The sequence below is a fragment of the Phocoena phocoena genome, chromosome 11, assembly GCF_963924675.1.
Source record: "Phocoena phocoena chromosome 11, mPhoPho1.1, whole genome shotgun sequence".
In the NCBI taxonomy this organism is placed as follows: domain Eukaryota; kingdom Metazoa; phylum Chordata; class Mammalia; order Artiodactyla; family Phocoenidae; genus Phocoena; species Phocoena phocoena.
Genome location: NC_089229.1, coordinates 48,040,246 through 48,061,091, shown reverse-complemented (window position 1 = coordinate 48,061,091; position 20,846 = coordinate 48,040,246).

The window sequence follows — 20,846 nt, the reverse complement described above, 5'->3', positions numbered from 1 at the left end:
AGTATAGTTGATTTACAATGTTGTGTTAGTTTCTGCTGTACAGCAGAGCGAATCAGTTATACATCTACTTAAGTCACTTTTGGAATGAACACAACGATGTATGTGACACAGGGATGAAAAATTAATTGTCATTCTTATTGTGAATCTGACAAAGTGTTCATAATTAGGGATACCTGTGGTATTGACACTTGCCCGTTAATTCAGGATGTTCTCGTATTGAGAATTCTCTGGGCAAGCAAGGATTCTCTATTAAAGGAAGAAAAGCAAGATCCTTTAAAGTAGTATTAGCGTGAGTAGAATCTCATTTTGCTGGATAAAACCATTACAGTTACAGTTATAAGAGGATTGTCTGAACATTTTGGCATGTAGCCCATAACCGCTCTGCTTTGCTCATAATAAGCAACACTGCTTGCAGAAATGTTTCTTTAACTAATGCATTTCCTAAGTGGTTTCCTGTTGACTTCTCTTTTTCTTCCTTGCCCCTAGCTTCGAATATTCAGCAAACCTCAATCCTCATCTCTACTCTTTCTTTATTCTCTTAGAAGCTCCTTGAGAGGGGCTTCCCTGGTGGCTCAGTGGTTAAGCATCCGCCTGCCAATGCAGGGGACACGGGTTCGAGCCCTGGTCTGGGAAGATCCCACATGCCACGGAGCAACTAAGCCCGTGCGCCACAACTACTGAGCCTGTGCCTTAGAGCCCGCGAGCCACAACTACTGAAGCCCGCACGCCTAGAGCCTGTGCTCCGCGACAAGAGAAGCCACCGCAATGAGAAGCCCGCACACCGCAACGAAGAGTAGCCCCCGCTTGCCACAACTAGAGAAAGCCCGCATGCAGCAACCAAGACCCAACACAGACAAAAATAAAAGAATTTAAAAATAAATTTAAAAAAACAAAAAGGAAGCTCCTTGAGAGCAGAAACCTTGTCTGTCAGCCAGTGGGTAAACCAGTGTCAGATACTTATTAGACATTATCTTTCACTATCAGTTCTAAGCTGGTAATTCTCAAAACCACACCTTTAGTTCCGTGTTCCTGTCCATGATATATTGTTGTTCTTTCCACTGAAAACTATGTCCATGAAAAAAGCACTTTACTCCAGCTCATAACTCAATCAGGAGTGAGTTCTTCCTGAAAATAACCAATGTACATACTTCAGTGTACAGCCAGAGTGTTTTATGTGTGCTTCCCATTTTATCATACAGAATCCTGAAAAGTCATGTACTCAAGGGTAATGACTAAATAAAATAAATAATTTTGACTGCTTCTTCGAGGACATTCTTAAGTGACTTGTAAGTGAAACTGGCTTTTTTTTTCCTGTGAGCACATGGAGGTGAAGAAGAATATAATGACTGCTAGTAAAGCTGGTGCCGCGGCCTTGACTTCATGCCAAGGGGCCAGCAGTTTTACCCACCATTGCCTTTGCACCATCAGGGCAGAAGTCAACACGGTGAAAAAGCAAAGGAAGTCTTACTATTATTATGAAGAGACTTTTGACCTTACAAGACCCTTCCAGGGGGTCCATGGACCATACTTTGAGAACCACTGCCCGAGGCCTTCAGGATGTCATGGCAAACAAGACAACAACGTCACTGCCCCTGTGGAGCTTAAGTTCCAGTGATGGAAGACGATCGACAAGTAGAGAAGTAAACAGGGGTGACTTCAGAGCATGATCGACTCTGTAAAGAGCATAAACAAGGAGAATGTAGGGGACTTCCCTGGCGGTCCAGTGGTTAGGACTCTGCGCTTCCACTGCAGGGGAGCACGGGTTCGATCCCTTGTCGGGAAACTAAGATCCCGCATGCTGTGCAGTACAGCCAAATTAAAAAAAAAAAAAAAGGAGAGTGTGATAGTCTCGAGGGATAGAGGAGGGGCTGCTTTTAAGAAGGCCCCTCTGAGGAGGTGACATCTGAGCCCAGAGCTCAAGGATGAAGGGGGGTCTGCCACGCACAAGACTGGGGAAGAGGTTTCTAAGATGACACAGCAAGGGCCAAAGTTCTGAGGCAGGAAAGAGCTTAGCATTTGAGAGAGACAAGAAAGAAGGCAGTCAGGACTGGATAACAGCACTATTTTTTATGGCCCTTAAAATTCCTTTAGGGGGGGGTTCCCATGTTATTATCATAAACAATAATAACAGTATATGTATTAACTTATTTAATCGTTGCAATAATCCTGTTATCCCCATTCTATAGATGAGGAAACTGAGGCATGCAGAGAATGGGAGAGTTGGTGTCAGAGCTAGAACACCATGCAGTATGACCATGGAACCTATACTTGTAATCTTTAGAGCCTCTTTTTTAGAAAACAATCACTCAATAGGTAAAACTTTCTTGTTAGTGCACATAAATGCATAGTGTGTGTGTGTGTGTGTGTGTGTGTGTGTGTGTGTGTGTGTAGTATATCTGATGTATCCCTCTTTACTTTGGGTCTGGAGAACTAGAAGCTATCAAGTCACAGACAGGAATCTATCATTTGAGGAAGGAACAGTAGCCATCAGCTCAGTGAAAGGAGTTTCTCTGAACAATTCTCCTAAAAATTTCTCTCTCGGACTTCCCCGATGACGCAGTGGTTAAGAATCCTCCTGCCAATGCAGAGGACACGGGTTCGAGCCCTGGTCCGGGAAGATCCCACATGCCGCGGAGCAACTAAGCCCATGCGCCACAACTACTGAGCCTCCACTCTAGAGCCTGCGAGCCACAATTACCGAGCCCGCGCGCCTAGAGAGCCCGTGCTCCACGACAAGAGAAGCCACCGCAATGAGAAGCCCGCACACCGCAACGAAGAGCAGCCCCTGCTCACCGCAACTAGAGAGAGCCGGTGCCCAGCAACAAAGTCCCAACGCAGCCAAAAATAAATTCATTAAAAAAATTTTTTTCTCTCTCAATGTGAGCAGTCCGAGATACATTGATTCTTTATGAAGCTTTTGTTTTATTCTAAATGCGATATAAACAAAGAGCAGTGAGCTTTGAAGCTGAGCAGTCTACTCAGCATAAGTTCCTCTGTGCAGATTGGTTGTTGAGTGACTAGTCTAACCTCCGTGGTGGTCTGATAGGGAGGTTACAAAAGGATGGTGTCCTACTGCCAAATCTATGCAGAGATGCAGGACGGTTGTAATTCCCTTTCTAGGAGCAAACCTGGCCTGAGATACCCCTCCACTCCCTCACCTCCACCCCAGCCCTCAGTAAAGGGACCTAACGGTCAGCTTTGATGGGAAAGGGCAACCTTCCTGGAAACAAGGGCAGTGAGACCACCCATGGCACATTCTTGAGATGTTGATGCTGACCCGTGGCATCTCTCTAATCCCGTCTTTGTGGAATCTTCTCTGCTTTGCTTCTTCTCAGTTCATCGCCACCCCAATCTGCAGGCACTGGGCGAAGGGTGGAGCCTGGCTCCAAAAGTCGCTGTCACTTGAAATCAGACTTACTCCCTGGTTGTGGGCACTCTGTCCTCTGGATTGCAACAGAACCGTGTTTCTTATAAGAGGCCAACCCCAGTCCAGGGTTTCACCATCTGTACCTTAGCCTGAATAGTAGACTCTGGCTTCAACTCACCAAGGAGCCCTGCTCTAGGCTTCTGGAAATTATGTGACTAAATCAAGGTGTGACACTATGCCTAGTCTCTCCTGACAATAAAGAAAATACAACATGTGCTTGATTAATTTTCTACCTCTGACTTTTGTAATATGTAGACTATAAGCTCCACGAGGGCAAGGTCTTGTCTGTTTCTGCTCACTTTTGTACCCCCAGCCCTGGCACAATGCCTGGCATGCCCTGTTCATTGATTATTCATTTAATGACTGAATAACTAAATGAGTGGTTTCACTGGACACATGGAAATAGACATTTGAATGTAGTAGAAAATTTATTCATCCACTTGGTCTTTTATTCACTATTCCACAAATATTTATTGAGCACTGATTATGGCAGACACTCTGTTAGATGCTAGGAATGCAAAATCCATGGGTGAAGCAATCTAACCAAGGGGACTTCCCCAACTAGGCAGACTCAAAGAAATAGTCCTTTATTCAGTGGGTAGCGTGAGTCAACCCACACTGTGCAGAGCTGTCAATCTAAAGGCCAGAGAACATAGCCCTATGCAAAATACTAAACTGTTGTGCAGTGACACATATATGAAGAAGAAAATATTAACATGTCCCCAAGTGCTGCAGCTCTCTGAGTAATCAAGTGATCATTACTCATGGTGTCTCTGTCAGAGTTTCTGTCTCCTGCAAAGCTCTCCCCACCCTCTGCTTAGATAGCTTCCCCTAATGCAGATCTCAGGAAGGCTGTGTCTACATCTACATCCAGATGCCCCTCTGTTAGTCTCTCTTTTAAGAACCCATTTCTTTTCCTTCCAAATCTTCATCCCAATTTGCAATTATATATTTACTTGTTTGTTTCTAGCCTTTCTCCTTCACTGCCCTGCAAGCTCCAAAAAGGCAGGGACTTTGTATGTCTTGATCAGGCTGTCTTTCAAATATCTTGCACTGTATAAATATTTGTTTTAAAAAAATGAGTTAAGGACCACAGCCAAATTCCTGCTTAAAATATTTTGATGCCTGGCTAAGAGGGTTGCAGTGGCAATGCAAGAGACTCCTGACACAGCTGGTCATGGTCGCTTTCCTTTCCACATTATTGCTAAATGGCTATGCCGGACACAGTTCTGATCTAGATCCTACTTTCCTTTTTATTTTTTAACCTTATTTATTTATTTTTATTGTGATAAGGACTCTACTTTTTTTTTTTTAATTGGTGTTTAAATTTTAAGGGACTTGTTTCCACAATTGAAGTCATATTGGCTTTACTGAAATTTTAGAAATAAATGTTTTTAAACATCCACTGATGTAGAAACATATCACAAATCAAGTAAATTGGTACCATGGAAGATGACATAAGTGGAGCCATTTAAAATAGATCTGGAGCAGGTATTCCAGAGGAACTGCCTTGCATGTCCTGTTTTCTGACTTCTGAACTGGACCAAACTGCCAACAATCCAAGAAGTCAGCAAAGAAACGAGAATATTCTGCTGAAAGGACCAGGACATATCAATGGACTTTGACCTAGAGACCGCTAGCTTTTCCTCATCTTTTACCAATGAACACTTCACCTGATCGATTACCTCATCTTACACCAACGAACTCCTCTTAAAAAACAACTTACCTCATCTTCCTCTCTTTTCCCCGTAAAAACCCTGAGCCCTTCTCCAGCAATCAAGACCCTATTTGGGTTTCTGTCTAAATCTGGGTACCCCAAATTGCAATTCTTTGATCCCGAATAGACGCTTTGCCTCTTGAACTGGATTCCTATTTCTTTAGGTTTACAATACTCTTTCTTTATAAATTTTATCAGAGTATAGTTGATTTACAATGTTGTGTTAGTTTCAGTTGTACAGCAAAGTGATTCAGTTCCGCACATACATATTTTCATTCTTTTTCAGATTCTTTTCCCACATAGGTCATTACAGAGTACTGAGCAGAGTTCCCGGTGCTATGCAGTGGGTCCTCGTGGGTTATGTGTCTTATATATAGTAGTGTGCGTGTGTTCGTCCCCAGCTCCCGATTTATCACCCCCACAACGTTTTCCCCTTTGGTAACCGTTAAGTTTGTTTTCTGTGTCTGTGAGTCTGTTTCTGTTTTGTAAATAAGTTCATTTGTATCTTTTTAAAAAAAATTAGATTCCACATATGAGTGGTATCATATGATGTATGTCTTTCTCTGTCTGACTTACTTCACTTAGTATGATCATCTCTAGGTCCATCCCTGTTGCTGTAAATAGCATCATTTCATTCTTGTTTCATGGCTGAGTAATATTCCATTGTATACAGATATATGTACCACATCTTTATCCATTCCTCTGTTGATGGACACTTAGGTTGCTTCCATGTCTTGGCTATTGTAAATAGTGCTGCAAGGAACATTGTGGTGCATATATCTTTTCGAATTATGGTTTTCTCCGGATACATGTCCAGGAGTGGGCTTGCTACTATTTTTAGTTTTTTAAGGAACCTCCATTCTGTTCTCCATAGTGGTTGTACCAATTTACATTACCACCAACAGTGCAGGAGGGTTCCATTTTCTCCACACCCTCTCCAGCACTTATTGTTTGGAAAGTTTTCAGTGATGGAATACTCTGTTAAATAGATATTCATTGGTCTATCTTGTATTTTGTTTTGGGTTTTTTTTTAACTTGCTTTTATTTTTTATTTTTATTGAGATATAATTGACGTATAAAACTGTGTCAGTTTAAGGTACAACATGTGATTTGATACATATATTGCAGTATGATTGCCACCATAGCATCAGCTAATACCTCCATCACCTCACATAATCATCATTTCTTTTTCGTGGTGAGAACATTTATGATCCAGTCTCTTAGCAGCTTTGAAATATATACTACAATATTGTCTATAATCACAGTGCTGTGCATTAGATCCCCGGAACCTACTCATCTTCTAACTGCAGGTTTTTACCCTTTGACCAACATACCCCTAATCCCCCTACCCCAGCCCTACTTTAAAAAATAGTCAGAAATGTACTTTTTGAAATTACTCTATTAATTTTTGTTCCTATTTTTATTTATTTATTTATTTATTTATTTATTTTTGGCTGCATTGGGTCTTTGTTGCTGTGCGCGGGCTTTCTCTAGTTGCAGTGAGCAGGGGCTACTCTTCTTTGTGGTGCACGGACTTCTCATTGTGATGGCTTCTCTTGTTGCCAAGCATGGGCTCTAGGCGCACGGGCTTCAGTAGTTGTGGCACGTCGGGCTCAGTAGTTGTGGCTCGCGAGCTTAGTTGCTCCACGGCATGTGAGATCTTCCCAGACCAGGGATCGAACCCGTGTCCCCTGCACTGGCAGGCAGATTCTTAACCACTGTGCTACCAGCGAAGTCCCTATTCCTATTTTTATGTGACATATTTAGTTTTGTGTCTCTAAATAACTTAAAAGTGATGAGACACTTTAAGTAAGGTGATGAAAGATAGAAAACAGCCTGACCAAGATTTTTAAAAGAAATGACAGCCTCTAAGGTCAAAAACAAAACCACAGTTAGATTGTAGCATTTTCTGGTAGTTAGAGGGAGACTTTGCTACTGTTGGTTTTCTAAACCTTAAACTTATTTATAGAGAAATTTCCTCTTCTGTCATCTTAAAACTAAAGCCTCTTCAAAGTTTTAAATTTTAGTTCAGTGAATTCCCTTAAAGGGGGAAAATCCTAAGAGGAAGAAAGAAATAAAATAAGTAGTCAACTGATTTCTTTTTCAACGTTCAGAAATGCTGCTTATTAGAATTTGAATTCATTCTCAGACTTTTCAGAGAGATTTGAAGGGCCCTGCTGTGTTTATTAACAACACAACGACCAGTTAGAAAACTAGAGAGGGAACCGTTGAAAAGGAAGGAATGACTAACGTCAGAGGGTCAGAGCCCTAGAATCCTGATTACTTAGCAAGTCTCAACATGTGGATTTTCCCTTTAAAGAAACATTCTGTGCTGATTTCTCATTTTGGCTCCAGTAATTACTCCTCAGCCTGTAATTATGCTTGCTCTTTCATTTCCTCCTCTAATGATAAAAGAAGCTGTAGTTGCTCAATGTTTGAACTGAAAACATCAGACAGGGCAACTACACAAGAAAGTGGGCAAGTACAAGCAGGACACATGGTGGCAGGAGTTGGGCCCTCTCATGTCTCCATCATTTTCCTTTCTCACTTTTGCTCTTTTTGTCTCCATTTCCTATCGTATTACATTTTTGTCTTAACCTTTTCCATCTTTTTTCCTTCTAAGACACCTCTGCCTTAAACCCACAAGTTAAAGCGCACTTCTGCTTCGACTCAGGAGTTTTTTTTTTTTTTTTTCTCTTGGCCGGTCGAGTGGCATGTGGGATCTTAGTTCCTTGACCAGGGATTGAACCCACGCCCCCTGCATTGGAAGCATGGAGTCTTAACCACTGGACCGCCAGGGAAGTCCCATCAACTCAGGAATTTTAATACAAACAAACAAGACTCCAGCAATCATTGTAATATAATGTAAAGTGAATTCCTTTTTCTATAAACACCATACAAGTTTTTTTAACTGATGAAAATAGTTCTGAAATGAAAAGGTAAATGGAAATTTTCAACATATAAAATTGGCAGACATTTTGTTTTCATTTTCATAGAGACCTAGAACTCCATATCTTTCCAAATTTAGTAATCAAGGGTATGGGAAAACAAGTACCCTCTTACAGCACTCATAAAACTGTAAATTGACATAGCCTTTCTTTGACCCAAAGAATCCGCTTGCAGGAAGTTAAGATGTGCACAAAGATTTTTATCTAGGGAAGTTTATCACAGAACTATTGATAATAGGAAAAAATTGGAAAGCACCTAAATGTCCAACAGTTCTTGGTCCGCTAATCTGTGTGATTCCCCAGTCTTCTGGGAAGGGCTGGAGTTTTTAACTTTGTACTTGACACGCAAACCTAAGCTGAATGAGTGGGACCCTGGAAGTCCATGGTCCTCTCCAGTTAAGGACTGCTAGTCTTCTCTCATTTCTGAGTGCAGATAGCTTGGTTTCCCCACTGTGTTCAATCTGCTGCTTAGAACTTCAACTACCTGCAATTGCAGTTCCCTCTACCTTCCGCTCTGGTTAAATACAAGAACTGTGGTGGGTTTTGTTTTTTGGTTTTTTAATTGTATTCCCCAGAGCGTAGCACCGTGGTTAATGGGTACTTAATTTTTATTTTATGAGTGAGTAAATGAATGAGGTATTTGCGGTCTGCCTTGAATGTGATGAGCTCTACTTCAAGCTGCAGGCCTGTATTCTACTGCAGAAAGAAATCATTTACACGGTAATACTAGGGGGGGAAACGACTGATTCATAGCATTTCAGCTGTTAACCTAACCAAACAACAGTGATGGTTTTAGCCATCCATTCATTCAAAAAATGTACTGAGTATTTTCTATATACCAGGCACTATGCAAGCACTGGAGATAAAACCACAGAATTAGAATTCCAGAAAACTGTATGGCTTGACCTGTTTAAACTACACAATTAAAGTCTCTTAAAGGACTGATTTGTACAACAGAGTATCAATTTTTCAGTTCAGAAAGATAGATTTACTCATTTCTTCTTTATGGGCATCCCCTCCTTTTGCATCAAGGTACCTATGAAACTGGATAAGCTAGTTGAAAGTTTAATGGGCATATAATCAGAGAGAAGGGAGAAGACTAATGTAGAAAGCTATTTCTTTCAAACTATGGAAAGGCCTGGAAAATTTTATGTATTTCTCTAGTGAATTGATCAAATTCTTACTATTTGTTTCTCCTTTTTATATACCTCCTGTATATAAATGTAACCCTCCTTTACTATATAGAGTTGGCCCTCCGTATTCACAGGTTCTGCATCCGGGGATTCAACCAACCTCAGATGGAAAACATTCGGGGAAAAAAATTCCAGAAAGTTCCAAACAGCAAAACTTGAATTTGCCATGCACTGGCAACTTTTTACATAGCAATCAGATTGTATGTACAACTGTTTACACATAATTGATATTGTATTAAGTATTACAAGTAATATAGAGATGATTTAAAGTTATGTGGGAGGATGCACATAGATAATATGCAAATACAGAATTTTATATAAGGGACTTGAGCATCCATGGATTTTGGTGTGGGGCTGTCCTGGAACCCATCCCCCGTGGATTCCAAGGCACAACTGTATTATTCCAGAGAGGCTCTGAAATAACTAAGTTACTATTCTCATTTCAAGGATACATCCTGCTCTCTTAAATAAGTCTGGTGTATTTGCCTAGTTTCAGCAGTCGACGTGTAAGCCTTTTCATAGTGTGGGTTATGCCTGCAGATGGCTATTTCACCCAAGTTAGAGTGGTATGTACAATAAAGATGGAGTCAGTTTCAGTGGGGAAGTTCTAACAACTCAGTAAATGGCTTTGGGACAGTTGATCATTTGTTTTGCTAAAGTTAGGTTCTCTACCTAACACCATTCATGAAAATAAATTCTAGAGGGACTAAAGACCCAAATGTAAAGAAACAAAACCATAAATATATCAGAAGAAAACGTAGGAGAATATGTTTATGGCTGGGAAGCTAGAAGTCGTTTTAAACTAGGCCCTAAATGCAAAAGACGTAAAGGAATAAATTGATATGTTTGACTGCATCAAGATGGATAAATTTGAACAGCATGTAAAAGTTCTCTACTACAAAAGGCATCATAAGCCTTCAATAATATGTCCAATATGTTTAAGTGTAGTTCAGAGACAAGCAACAGATTAGGAGATAATATTTGCCGTACATATAATGCAGAAAAGATTAGTTTTTAGATCCATAAGACACACCTACAAAAATGGAAAACTCAAATAAACCAATGGGAACATGGAAAAAAATCATAGGATGTATTTATAGAAAAATAAATACAATTGGCCAATGGACATATAAAAAGAAGCTGAATGTCACCAATTATCAAAAAAATTTGATTATATTTAGAATATTGAGATAATTTTCAACCATTATACTGTCAAAAATTAAAGCCATTAATAAAACAGGTTGACATGGGTGTGAAAAGACATACATACACACTGCTAATGGGAATATAAAACTGACAGCCATGTTGAACAGGGAAATTTGGCAATATTGAATAAAATTAAAATATACATACGCTGTGAGCCAGCCATTCCAGATATTAGTCTCTACTTTTGAAAAACACTGGCACTTGTGCACAAGAAAACATGTACAAGCATGTCCATTGCAGAGTTCCTCATAGGGAGAAACAGGAAACACTGAATCATGAATAGAAGAATGGCTTATAACGTGTACACTCAAACTGTGTATGTGGTGGTTTGAGTTAAAGGGTATGGTAGGTCTGCGCCAACCTGGATAGCTCTCCACAGCATGCAGTTGGGTAAAAAAGCAAGTTACAGATATATTTCTATGAGGGACAGGAGTGTGGGTGGGACTTGATGGGGATTTGATCTTATCTATAATGATGCCCCCTTTTTTAACAAAGATAATTTGTGTATTACTTATTTTAATTTTATTTTTCAAAATTTAGTCTGTTTTCTGATTAATAACTGCTGTAGATGAAATATGTATACTCCCTTCAAACACTTAGAGATGCTGCATAAAACATCAAATAAAATTTAAATACATATAAATATAAATTTAAATACACACAAGTACATATATAGCATAACTTGAAATCAAGAAAGAGATGTTTTCTTTTGTACCAGAAATAAACAGGGAGCCCCCAAATCTAAGCAGTGAGTAAGTGATAAAGCCAAGGGGCTCACAGAGCAAGGGAATAGGGTTAGACTTTATTAGTAGGGTTGGGGCTATAAGCTCTAGATTGTGGCATCAGAAACTAACAGACTGTGGAATAGCCAGGTGGTCAAAGGACATCAGCCGGCTGGAAAGCAACAGATGTGAGCAGAATTGACAGAACAACACGTGCCAGGACCACCTCCACTCCCACCCCAATACTAGAATACCAACTCAGAAAAGCAAGGGATGAGGGAGAGCTAAAAGAAAGATGAGCATTTCTATTTATCTACCTACCTACCTATTTATTTTTTAAAACCAGACTATTTATTGCATGACTAATCATTGAAATTCTTAGGATAAACTGTTAAATACCACAAGCTCCTATGAACATTTCTATTTAAAAGAGACTGGACGCTGCAGCAACATGGATGGAACTAGAGATTATCGTATTAAGTGAACTAAGTCAGACAAAGACAAATATCATATGATATCGCTTATATGTGGAATCTAAAAAATATATATATACAAATGAACTTATATACAAAACAGAAATAGACCCACAGACATAGAAAACAAACTTATGGTTACCAAAGGGGAAATGGGGGAGGATAAATGAGGAGTTTGGGATTACACACTACTATATATAAAAGAGATAACGAACAAGGACCTACTGTATAGCACAGGGAACCATACTCAATATTTTGTCATAACCTATAAGGGAAAAGAATATGAAAAAAAGATATATATGTATGTGTAACTGAATTACTTTTGCTGAACCTAACACAACATTGTAAATCAACTATACTTCAAGAAAAAAAAAATAATTATGACTTACCTTTAAAAATAGTAAAATAAAAGAGACTGGACACTGTTCAAATGATTTAAATAACCAGATTTAAATAATATTGGACATTTAATTAATTTTCCTATTAAATTCCAAGTACAGCCTCAGAAATAATTGTAGGCAAAATTAAAGTGTTATTTTTTATTTGCCTGTCTGAGCTGGGGTGAGTTAAATTTTCGACCTCATTAGTTATATAATAATCCATTACAATATTGTTTACAGATCTATTTCCCTCATCCTTTCAGTGCCGTCTATGGTCACAGCCAATTAGAGCTGGTAAGGCAGTTGTCCTGTTTGCTCCAGCCAATGAGAGTAAGTGTACTATGCTGCCAAGAGTCTCAGCCAATGAGTATCCTGAGCTATCCTCTGTTGAGCATGTACTGCAAGGTGGGTCATTCGTGCTTTTTTGGTTTAACTTTCTGCTGTTTATTTTGGGTTCTAGGGAACAGTTTGACCCAAAATGTCTGACATAATCTATGTAAGTGATAGTGTTGGCTCACAAGAAACAGAAAATATCATGGCATTAAAAAAAAAGAAGCCCACAAGTGTTAGGGTGACCTGAATTAGGAGCTAGACAAATAGAAGTTGGCTTCCCCTTCTAGGTTTGGCCACATGAGGAAAAACTTGAAGGTCCATGTGCCTATGAGGCAGTTCCTCTCATGGAGAAGGCACAGTGTCTTTTTAACCACTTTGAGCATCAACAGTGGAATCATCTGGAGCCAGTTGTAGATGCTAGACAATAGCAAACACGTCAGCAACCAGCAACAGTTTAAAGTGAGTAGTCAAGCAGAGACTGCTGACCTCCAGGGCAGGAATTCTCTGACCCACTCAAGGCATCCACTGAGCATGGCAACCACCACCCCAACTTGCCCTGGGAGGATGATTTTAATGCCGTCAAAGACTACTTCACAGTCCTGCAAGGCAGTACTACTTTCATGAGATTTTAATTTGAAGTCCGTGTGGACCTGTCATTCAAAGACACTTATCTCTGCCTAAGCCAGATTTTTCAGTTCTGAGTTGTACCATAATTTTTCACTCAATACAAAATACAGTAGTCATAATTCTGAGTGGTAAGTCTCGGAAACTAACTGTATTAGTTTGCTATGGCTGTCTTAGCAAAGTGCCACAAATTAGATGGTCTCAGCACAACAGAAATTTATTGTTTCAGGGTTCTGGAGGCCAGAAGTCTGAAATCAAGTTGTCAGCAGGGCCATGATTATGTTACATCGCATGGCAAAAGGGAGATTGTCTGGGTTGGCCAATTCTAATCATAGGAGCCTTTTTTTTTTTTAATTTTATTTTATTTTTGGCTGCGTTGGGTTGCTGTGCGTGGGCTTTCTCTAGTTGCGGCGAGTGGGGGCTACTCTTTGTTGTGGTGCTCAGGTTTCTCATTGCAGTGGCTTCTCTTGTTGCCGAGCATAGGCTCTAGGCACGCGGTCTTCAGTAGTTGCAGCACGTGGGCTCAGTAGTTGTGGCTCGCGGGTTCTAGAGCGCAGGCTCAGTAGTTGTGGCGCATGGGCTTAGTTGCTCCGCGGCATGTGGTATCTTCCTGGACCAGGGATTGAACCCATGTCCCCTGCATTGGCAGGCAGATTCTTAACCACTGTGCCACCAGGGAAGTCCCATAGGGGCCTGTAAGCTCAGAGTTTTCTCTGGCTGGTAGCAGAGGGGTGAGTCAGAGATTCAAAGTACAGGCATACCTTGGAAACATGGTGGGTTCAGTTCCAGAGCACTGCAGAAAAGTGAATATTGCATTAAAATGAGTCACATAAATGTTTTAGTTTCCCACTGAGTATAAACATTATGTTTATACTATAGAGTATTGTGTGCAGTAGCATTATGTCTAAAAATCAATGTACAAACCTTAATTTAAAAATACTTTATTCCTAAAAACTGCTAACCATCATGTAAGACTTCAGTGACTTGTAGTCTTTTTGCTGGTGGAGGGTCTTGACTGGATGTTGATGGCTGCTGACAGGTCAGGTTGCTGAAGGTTAGGATGGCTGTGGCAGTTTCTTAAACTAGGCCCACAGTGAGGTTTACCACATTGGTGACTCTTCTCTTCATGAACGATTTCTCTGCAGCACACAATGCTGTTTGATAGCATTTTCTAAATCCTTTGTTGTCATTTCAGTGATCTTCACAGCATCTTCATTCCATCTCAAGAAACCACTCTCTGTTGATCCGTAAGAAGCAACTCCTCATCTATTCAAGTTTTAGCATGAGACTGCAGCAATGCAGTCACATCTTCGGGCTCCCACTTCTAATTCCAGTTCTCTTGCTTTTTCCACCACATCTGCAGTTACTTCTTCCACTGAAGTCTTGAACCCCTCAAGGTCATCCATGAGAGTTGGAATCAACTTCTTTCAAACTCCTGTTAATTTTGGTATTTTGACCTTATCTCATGAATCATGAATGTTCTTAATGGCATCTAGAATGGCGAATTCTTTCCAAAAGATTTTCAATTGGCTCTGCCCAGATTCATTGTGAGGAATCACTACCTATAGCAGCTAAAACCTTATGAAATGTAGTTCTTAAATAATAAGACTTGAAAGTCAAAATGACTCCTTGATCCATGGACTGCAGAATGGATGTTGGGTTAGCAGGCATGAAAACAACGTGAATCTCCTTGTACATCTCCATCAGAGCTCTTCGGTGACAAAGTGCATTGTCAGTGAGTGATAATGTTTGGAAAGGAATCTTTTTTTCTGAGCAGCAGGTCTCAGCAGTGGGCTTAAAATATTCAGTAAACCATGTTGTAAACAAATGTGCTGTCATCCAGGCACTGTTGTTCCATTTATAGAGTACAGGCAGAGTAGATTTAGCATAATTCTGAAGGGCCCCAGGATTTTCAGAATGGTAAATAAGCACTGGCTTCAAGTCACCAGCTGCATTAACTCCTAGCAAGAGATTCAGCCTGTCCTTTGAAGCTCTGAAGCCAGACATTGACTTCTCCTCTTTAGCTATGCAAGTCCTAGATGGCATCTTCTTCCAATAGAAGGCTGTTTCATCTGTACTGAAAATCTGTTGTTTAGTGTAGCCACTTTCATTAATGATCTTAGTTAGATCTTCTAGATAACTTGCAGCAGTTTCTACATCAGCACTTGCTGCTTCACCTTGCACTTTGATGTTATGGAGACAGCTTCTTTCCTTTAACCTCAGGAACCAACCTCTGCCAGCCTCAGACTTTTCTCCTGCAACTTCTTTACCTCTCTCAGCCTTCATAGAATTGAAGAGGGTTAGGGCTTTTCTCTGGATTAGTTTTTGGCTTAAGGGAATATTGTGGCCTGGTTTGATCTTCTATCTAGACCACTACAACTTTCTCCATATCAGCAATAAGGCTGTTTTGCTTTCTTATTGTTTGTGTGTTCACTGGAGTAGCACTTTTAATTTCCTTTGAGAACTTTTACTTTGCATTCACAATGTGGCTAACTGATTGGTGCAAGAGGTCTAGCTTTTGGCCTGTCTTGGCTTTTGACACGCCTTCCTCACTAATTTTAATCTTAGCATTTGATTTAAAGTGAGAGACGTGTGACTCTTCCTTTCATTTGAACACTTAGAGGCCATCGTAGGGTTATTAATTGCCCTAATTACAATACTGTTGTGTCCCAGGAAATAGGGAGGCCCAAGGAGAGGGAGAGAGAAAGGAGGATGGCTGGTTGGTGGAGAAGTCAAAACACACACAACATTTATCGATTAAGTTTGCCTTCTTATATGGGTGCGGTACATGGCGCCCCAAAACAATGACAATATTAACATCAAAGATTACTGATCACAGGTCACCATAACATATATAATAATAATGAAAAAGTTTGAAATAGTGCCAGAATTACCAAAACATGACATCCAGACATGAAGTGAGCAAATGCTGTGGGGAAAATGGTGCTGATAGACTTGCTCAATGCAGGATTGCCACAAACCTTTGATTTGTAACCAAAAAAAAGGCAACATCTGTGAAATGCAATTAAGCAAAGCACAATAAAATGAGATATGCATCTATAAGGGCGACTCAAAATACTGTTGCCGCCTTTAAGATGAAGGGAGCCATGTGTCAAGGAATGCAGGCAGCCTTCAGGAAGCAAGAGTGGCCCCCACTGTCTACCAGCAAGGAAAAGGGGGCCGCGGTTCTATAATCAACACAATCTGAATATGGGCCCAAATCTGAATGAACTAGAAAGCAGGTTCTTTTCTAGAGCCTCCAGATGAGAGCTCAAGCTGGCCAATCTTGAGTTCGACTTTGTGAGACCTGGAGCACAGAAACCCAGCTGAGTTCACTTGGACTTCTGATACATAGATCTGAGAGCTAACACATTTGTGTTACTTTAAGCCACTCTGTTTGTGGTGATTTGTTACACAGCAATAGAGAACCACTACATTACTCCTTTGGTATTGGGTTGGGAAGGTGGAAGGAGGGGAAAATGACTGCCCTTGAAGTTTGTTTCCCTTATATGAGTTGTACATAATCATGGTTCCTTTATATGAACAATCCCAGCTAAATGATGGAGACATTTCTGTCCCCTTTCTGTTGGTTGTCCTGGATTCCTGTTTAATACCAGTTGGCATCACATCAGTTCCCTCCATGTGGCAGGTGTCCAAAAGCTAGTTCTCCAAAGGGGTCCTATGGCTTGGTCCTGGCGGGAAGTTGGACAGGGGGGATCTGAACAAAGTTCAATTTCTTTTGCCCCAACTGAGCACATTCCACCATACATATCCTACAGTCTTTTGCTGCCAGGGTTCTATTACAAGGCTGTGTCCATCTTAGGGGCTACCAGTAAAACTCCTAACACCCCTGCCATCTTCTTAGGGACCACTGACCTGTGAGAAACTCCTGCAAACTTTCCACATCAAGGCAGAGGATGCTACTCAAACTCACTATGTCTCTTCTGCCAGTTGAGTGGTTCATCAACTTCCAGGCAAGATATGATCACAACTTTCAGATTTAGTTGGGGGTATGGGATGTTATAAACTCTCTGTTCCTCCAAAAGGTGACCTATTTTTTCATGGTCCTCCGTTTAAACTCTCAATGGTAAAAGTTATCAAACTGGCTGAACCTGTATTGCCCCTGTGGGAACCAGAGTCTCAAGTCAAGAACTGGGCCTAATTTGAACTTAGTCTTGGAGAACTGAGTAACTATTCTCAACAGGACAATATCCCCACTGAAATCCTCTAAGGACTGTAGCGTCTGGTAACCTCTGAGGACAGGATATCAGTTATGCTCCATATTATCCTGTTGCACAATTCTTGTTACAAATTTAATTCATCAGTGTCTTTAAAAAAGAGAGAAAAAGCCCTAAGTAACTAATAATTAAGTAGAGTTTATCTGAGTAAATACAAGCATGATTCAATATTATCAGATCTACCACTATAATCTTACCATATTAACAGATTAAGGAGAAAAACACTTGATCATCTCCAGATGCACAAAGAAGTATTTGATAAAGCTGAACACTTATTCATATATTTTAAAAATTAAAAGACCTGTGAATAGAAGGAAAGTTTTATAGTGTAATAAAGGGCAACTACCTAAAACAGCCAACATCAAACTTTAAAAGCATTTTTTATTGAAGTCCAGCATAAGACAAGGATGCCCACTATCATTGCTACTATTCCCTGAAGTAATAATTTTTATAATGATTTTAAGATAAGAAAATAAGGGAATTCCCTGGCGGTCCAGGGGTTAGGACTCCGTGCTTTCACTGCCCAGGGCCCAGGTTTGATCCCTGGTCGGTGAACTAAGATCTGCAAGCCATGCGGCCTGGCAAAACAAAAAACAAAAAACAACTGCATATATATATATATATATATATATATATATATATATATATATATATATACATATATATATACATATAATATACACACACACATATATACATAAGGAAGAGACAAATTGATGATTTTTACAGATGACATTACTTACACAGAAAATTCAAAAGCATCTACTGAAAAGCTAGTTATATTTATAAAACAAAATGCAGCAGTATTGCTGGCTCTAAAATCAAAATACAAAAATCAATAATTGTCCCATATGTCAAAAATAACCAACTAGAAATAAAACAGAAAAAAGATATAATTTATAATAGCAATAAAAATTATAAATTACCTCAGAAAAAATAGCCAAAGATACTAGAGACCTAGGGAGAAAATGATAAAACATTATTAAAGGATATAAAAGGGAGACCTGAAAAGAAAGGAACAATATGCTATGTTCTCATTTGGGAAGAATCCAAACTGAAAAGATGTCAATTTAATCTATTAATCCAATGCAATTTGAATCAAAATCCCAGTAAGATTCTTTTTTATGAATTAGACAAACTGATTCTAAAAGTGACATTCAAGAAGAGCCAAAACAATAGTGAAAAAGATAGGACAGCTTTCCCTGTTAGATATTGAAACTTACCATAAAGATTAATACCCTATGGGCCAGCAATTCTTTTTATATGTATGTATCTATGGTCTATTGTGCTTACTGTTTATAGAGTCAATGTATAAAAACGTGGACTCAGTAGATAAACATCAAGTTGATAATTATGATTGTCTCAAGAGAGGGAGGGGAATGGGATTAGGAATGAGAATAGGGGAATTTCAACTTTTTTTATGTTCCCTTTTTTAAATCTATCCAAAGCAGAAATGACAAATGTGTATTATAGGCAGTGGTTACATTGGATATTAATTGTTTTGTGAATATTTCTGCATCCTTGAATCTTGCCAAAATAAACAAAAAGTTAGTTGATTAATTCTCCAAATAGAAATAAAAACCCTGTATTTATAGCCACCATTTGCTAGGTTTTTGCTTTTTTTTTTTTTACTTTACATCTTTATTGGCGTATAATTGCTTTACAATGGTGTGTTAGTTTCTGCTTTATAACAAAGTGAATCAGTTATACGTATACATATGTTACCATATCTCTTCCCTCTTGCATCTCCCTCCCTCCCAGCCTCCCTATCCCACCCCTCTAGGTGGTCACAAAGCACAGAGCTGATCTCCCTGTGCTATGTGGCTGCTTCCCACTAGCTATTTATTTTACGTTTGGTAGTGTATATATGTCCATGCCACTGTCTCGCTTTGTCACAGCTTACCCTTCCCCCTCCCCATATCCTCAAGTCCATTCTCTAGTAGGTCTGTGTCTTTTGGGTTTTTGCTTTTTAAATGACACTATCTCCAGATGTCTGCAAATACATGAGAAATTTGAACTAATTCTGTAATTTTAGATGGCCTCATAAATATTGCAAAACTTTTAGCATTCTAAACATTGTTTCTGAGATAAATCTTGTTTATTTTCTACCATTCTTTAAAGATTAGTCAGTTGTCATTAATAAATGCAAGTATGAATTGGCTCTTGGACCAGCATAAAAGTCTACTGTGCAGAGTTTAAGTGCCAAGATCATAAAGATGCTCAAGGTATCTCCATCTCTTAGAACAAAGGAGGGTGTCAAGAACAATGCTACGAAATATTAAGCAGAAGATGCCCCCAGAGAAGCCTTCAGGAACAGCAGTGGAAGCCTCCAGGACAGCAGTGGAATGCAGGGCAACAGCAGCAGCTGGTCTGCATCTTTTCATAACGGTAAAGTCACAAACAACAGGAACTGTTTTTAGAGTGAGCAGATCCAGTGTGTTTTCTCATTCTTCGTTTTCTTTGACTTCTGCAGTATTCAGTACCATTATTTGGCTCCTGTGGTTTTGAGACACCACCATATGGTCCTGTGTTGGTTGGCCTTCTGGTCATTCCTCTCATTCTCTGCTGTTTGTTCTCCTGCTGCCTTATCCCAGTCTAGTCTCTTCTCTCCTTTGGGGAACTCATCAGGTCTTAAGTGTGGAGCCAACCATCACCTTGATAGCTCTGTCGCCAGCCTGAGCTTCAGTTCTACATTTTCTACCACTGAACTCTTCATTCTGTGGTACATCATCTAAAACTCGAACAACTCCTCAACTGCATTGCCTCTAGACTTTCGGTCAGCAATATCATTATTCTCTTTGGGTGGAAATTCAGAGTCATCCTGCTAGGTTCTATGATGGCAGGTAATATGACCATCTTGTTCACCAATAGGGGCCTTGGGGAGTGCTTGGTACACTCGGTAAATTTTCAGTATCAATTCCTTGAAACATAGAATCCTTGCCTCATTCATCTCTTCCCCCAACACTCCAAATCCTATCACTTCATTTCTGCCCTTCTTTTTTGGTTCCATTAGAAGAAAAAGACTAATCCTATCAGTTCTGCCCTTTTGTTTCTGCTCTACTAATTCTGCCAGGAGGATTTTTTCAGAACACAGGGCCAAAGAGAAAGGGGAAAGTTGGTCCAGAGGAGGCTGGCCAGCCTATTCATGAATTTGGTCATGGTGGTGCTGTTAAAAAGTTAAAAACAGTTTGAAGCAACTCACTTGTTTACATTCTTCCCCTCTGTCCACTGCCTACCCTGTCCAAAGCCCAAATTCCTTTGCTTGACATTTAAGGAACCTCCAAATTCTGAAAATTTTTTCTTTTTCTTGGTTTTTCTTTTCCTTGGTTGTAAGTCAAACTTATTGTTTCTCAAATGGTCCTTTACATTTTCACTTCTGAGGACTTCCCTGACAGTCCAGTGGTTAAGACTCCATGCTTCCACTGCAGGGGGCGCAGGTTCGATCCAAGGTCGGGGAACTGAGATCCCACGTGCTGCGAGGCACGGCAAAAAAAAAAAAAAAAAAACCAGAAACAAAACAACATTTTCACTTCTGGACTTTCTGGAGAATATTTTTCTTGTGCCTGGAATATTCTCTGTCTTAAG